At 48.0% G+C, this 4,736-nt stretch overlaps 1 long non-coding RNA gene across 5 annotated transcripts in view; it reads right to left on the bottom strand.

Annotated features, from left to right (window-relative positions):
- LOC115031511 overlaps nucleotides 1-4,736 on the bottom strand; it is a 60,342-nt gene that overhangs the window by 16,057 nt on the left and 39,549 nt on the right. For 2 of the 5 annotated variants that reach the window (XR_003837149.1, XR_003837148.1), the window contains exons 3-5: nucleotides 4,247-4,323; nucleotides 337-3,191; nucleotides 106-213 (exon numbers count right to left, since the gene is read on the bottom strand). This is a non-coding gene — a long non-coding RNA (uncharacterized LOC115031511). Of the gene's footprint in view, nucleotides 1-105; nucleotides 214-336; nucleotides 3,192-4,246; nucleotides 4,648-4,736 lie in introns of those variants that run through there. The other 3 variants (XR_003837151.1, XR_003837147.1, XR_003837150.1) reach the window with 3 other exon arrangements.

Genomic DNA, 4,736 nt, shown 5'->3' with positions numbered 1-4,736 from the left:
GAGAGAGAGAGAGAGAGAGAGAGAGAGAGAGAGAGAGAGAGAGAGAGAGAGAGAAAACAAAGCAGCCGTCACCAGGGCCCAGATTGCTGTTGACAAAGGACTCACTGGCTGTTGTCACTCTCAGCTCCACAGTCCAGAATTGGGGATAAGGGGCATCAGGGTGCTCAGATTCTCCTCCCACAGGACTCAACAGCATCAGGAAGCATACAGACACTGTTGAGATTCAGCAAGAAAACAAACAAATCTACCATCAGAAGGCTCTCAGAAACACCCCTGCTTAACCCCTGTTCTACCTCGACCATCACCTCATCCCTTCAGAAACAAAGGTGTACTCACTCCTGGTAGAATACCACCACTTTGCAGGCTTGAGGTCAAACTCCTGAGATATTCCTCTTTCTTCTTGCTGTGACAACTTGGAAGTATTTAATCCTCCCCTAATTTGCTGGTCACCTGCTATTCTCTAATTTTACATCCCCAATAAGTCTCCAGGCAGGGAAAGAGGGCTTGAGCCAAATCTACGAAGAACAGAAAATACGGTGGACATTCCTACAGAACAGGCTGCTAGGAATCTACTTCACAGACTAAGGGCACTTAGGCATGAAATAGGATAACCTGTCTAAAATCAGCCAACTGAGATTGGGGTATACAGACCTGGTATAGTCCAGTGTCTGTACCTATCTCAGTGACTGGGCTTACCCTCCTCTGCAGGTGTTCCTACCTACCCACCTCTGCCTGCTCTTCCAGGAGGAAGGCACGCAAAACAACTGAGGTTTGTTCATTTCAGGTACAAAAAAAAATATATCATCTTGACTTAACCTGGCCATGAAGGAAAAGGACCAGCTGAATGACCTTACACAACTTTAGAGACTTACAATATTCCTAAAATAGCTACATTTGAGGGTGTCACCTTCTAAATAGTCACATTTGAGGGTGTCATCTTGGAAACATGGAGGAAAAAAGATTTTTGAAGGCTGGGATTCTTGTCAGCCACAGGATTCTCCCTAAAGGGTTATGATAAAACAAAAACAAACAAACAAGCAAACAACCCAAGTAGCATTCGTGAGGAAACATGGCATCCGGCATGAGGGGTTCTGAATAGGGATGCCTTCCTGCCCCTGGCTTCTTACTGGAGCACAAACTCTGATAGAGAATACACGGAACCACACATAAAAAAAAAAGCATGAAAGGAAGGAGACTCGTAATAGTGGTTACAGGGATTTCTTCTTTATAGGGTGCTCAGGGAGAGGTCCTTAAAGACAGTGGCCGTGCAACAGGTAGATCGCAGGCATGGAAAAATAGCCATATTGAAATTAGGGAGAAAAGAAACCCAGGGAAATATGGGTGGTCTGGTTTTCACCCGAGGAAGGCTTCTTGAGAAAGCTAAGGCCACTTGTAGTCAGCTCAGAGTACTTACCGAATAGGAGGAATTTCAAGCTGACAATGGGAAACCATTTTAAATCTCTGAGCAGGCAGACAAGATGGCCGCTATCTGCAGAAGGGTCTAGAAAGGGTTGGGCAGCAGGGAGCCTCACTAAAGAACAGCAATTAGAACTGTGGCCCTGGCAGGGGGCAAGGAGGAAAGGCATTTGACCAAATGCTGCTGCCTGCTGTGGACCTCAACCCATGTCTCCATATAGAGGCAGAGAGAGAGAGAGAGAGAGAGAGAGAGAGAGAGAGAGAGAGAGAAGAAACGAGAAGAGACAGAGACAGAGACAGAGGGGCTTTTTGAAAAACACAAACCACAGGTCTACCACATCTGAGATGAGCTCCTATGTCTGCTTTCACTCTCCTCCATCACTAGGCACATGGTGGAACATCTCTGGTTTAGGCTGACTAGGGCAGGGAAGCCAAGTAGTCATACTCTGGTAAAGATGGGGTCCCGCGCCATGGAACCCTGACCCAGAAGGCTTCCATTTAGACCTCCACCCAGTGCTGTGACCCAGCATGGAACCAGGCAGTTCTACTTTCAGACCACCTTCACTGCAACAATCATAACTGCATCTACCTATACAGTGACTGTATCCCTCTATCAGAGACCCCTTTTTAAATCCCCACCCACTCCTTAGAATTAGCACAGCAGGGCCAACCATGTAAAGGACAAGCAGATCTGCCTTCAAAATGGCAGCCTCAAAGGAATCCAGAGTGTAAACCCAGCCAGGAAAAGGAAAGCTAGAGACAAGGAAGGGACACTGCCAACCCCCTCCCAAAAGGTTTTCACTCCTTCCCTTAAGAAAGTCCCTGCCCCCAAACTAGAAAGGATAAAAGGGAAAGGAAGGCATTATCCCCACCTCTAAGCCAGGGACTACAGGTGACACAGGATACTCAGAAGGACATTCTGGGGTCCATGTCCTCAGATGAGACAGCAGATCATTTCTGTGCTCAAATTTGGTCACTAAGTGGCTAACTCATTCAGGGAGGGAAACTCCCACTGTTCCCTAACAGACCCTCAGCTGTGAGCGGCAAGGAGTGGGGTGGTAGAGTTGCAAAGGAGGCTTGAGAAGGCACAGGCCACCCTGAGTTATATAACAAGGAGGGAGGTGTTTGTCCCAGGCCAGAGACCCAGGGTGCAATGCGTTCTTGCTCTGGATGCGCAGTCATGGGTGGAGTCACTACGCATGGTGCAGGGCCAAGCAAACCCCCTCCCACAAATATGAGACCCATTACAAGGATAAGATGGGGTGCCAGAACTCTAATTTTCTAGCTTTCCCCCAGTACAAGACAGCTGCTGCCGCCCCAGTTTCATTCATCTCCTGGTTCCCTAGACTGACAAATCATTCTAAAGAGAGTCCTTCAAAGCCTTACCCACTTACTTTTTGAGAAACATCATAACAGCCAGTTTCCAAGCAATACTCTGAGGTTAGTCCCCATCCTTACCTTCCCAAGCACAAGGTAGCGGCAACTTCCAAAAGGCAGATTCTTCCAATAGTGGGCTCAGCTCAGAGCTGATTTGAGGACTTTTGGACGACCAGAGCATCAACGCAGATCTGTTCACTTGGGAGCAGCCCATTCAATAGCAGCAGCAGTTCTGCCCTACCTTGCCCGATAGTTTCCAGGGGAGCCAAGAATTATTTTTGCCGCAACACTGAGGTGTGGCAGATTGGAAAATTCCCTTTTCTGACACCAAAGCAGAGGACAAATATTTTCTTCCAATTTGGTCAATCCTCTTCAAATCCATCTCCCCAGTCTCCTCCCTCCAAAAAAAAAAAAAAAAAGTTTGAGGCATTTTAAGCTTTTCCTCATAGTTCCTGAAATTTTAAAAAAAGGTAAAGGAAGACGCTTCAGTTGGGCAGTCTGAAGCAGGCAGACTCACGCACCTACGCACACCCCTAAAAGAGATTTTAGAAGCTGCTGGGCTTCTCTCCCTCCCCTTTAAGCAAGTGAAATGCAAATTCAGATTTGATACTCTGTCCTTAGCCAATCAAAAAGAGGTTTTCACCTGCCATTGGCCCTCCCACCAATGAGAGGAAGTGTCTGAAATAAGAGCCCTCCCCTGGCCAATGGAAGGCCAGCTCAGTCACTTAGTTAATGATGCAGCAGTACAGGGAAGGCCATCACATGTGAACTGGAAGGGAGCCAACATGGAGACACAGAGAAAGCAAGGTAAACAACTTTCCAACGCCAAAAGGATGACATTTAATCTCTAAATGTTAGCTTCCCACCTAGACTCATCTTTAACCCTTCTGCTGGTCCCACAGATCCCAGGAGCTTCACTACCTGTCTCCACAGAGCTCCTAACAAGATGCAACAGTGACTGCGTCATCATTCCCCACTTTTCTCAACTACGCAGTGACAACCTCCCAGCATCACCCCACTTCTCCCAGCCCACACCCTACCCTATGCCGATGCTCTTCCACCACCCCAGATGCCCACAACTAGACGTTTTAATAAGAGAATGCCTGGAAAAACATTCCCTCTTGCCTGCTTCTTGTCACTTCTCTCTCTCTTCCTTTCCCATAAGCCTGCACAGATGGACACTGACACCCAAACAACCTGGAAAACCAGTCTCTCCATCCACCAGCAGAAAACAGGGTAAAGGGTGAAAGGTTAAGTGGGAAGCCGGGGATGGTTCACTCCTGTCCTCTATCCTGGTCAGGCTTAAATAGCTGACACTAAGGGAGAAGAAATTAAAGTAAAAATAAAATAAAATAAACCTCCAAGAGAACAAAATAGCAAAAGGCAAGAAAGAAGGTAAGAAAAACAACATCCACATACCCTAGACATTGCCCTTATCACAAGAAATACATACGTGGAAGAAGTGGGTTACGCCATCAAGTCCTTAAGCCACACCGGACCACCAGTCGTCTCCTGCGCAGTCCCAAATCCCTGTCCAGATACAAGGTGCCGCAGTCCAGAATGTTCCAGAATCCACTCTGATTAAGCCTTCCACTGCCACCCTACCAACTCTTGTACTCACTCCTGCCCCCACCCATTCCCACGTCCTCCCCATGGGAACTGCCTGTGCCACCTTGCGTGACATCTTAGCCTAGGCTACCCAGAGGCCTCTGGACACCCAACAGATTTCTGAACGCTTGGCAGAACCTGGTGCCCAGTGTTGCTATGACTTGTTTCTTGATTTTTCTCTCCGCTGCAGCACGGCTGCTGCTAGCAGACCTATCGACAGCTTGTATGCTCATGCTGGCTCTCTCTCTCTCTTTCTCCCCCCCCCTCCTGTCTCCCCCTCTCTCTTCTATCCCTCTCTCTCCTCTGTCCCTCTCCCCCTCCTCTGTCCCTCTCCC

Source organism: Mus caroli, chromosome 1 (assembly GCF_900094665.2).
Source record: "Mus caroli chromosome 1, CAROLI_EIJ_v1.1, whole genome shotgun sequence".
Classification (NCBI taxonomy): domain Eukaryota; kingdom Metazoa; phylum Chordata; class Mammalia; order Rodentia; family Muridae; genus Mus; species Mus caroli.
Note: the sequence above shows the minus strand (reverse complement) of the source record. Positions and strands in the feature narration are given on the sequence as shown.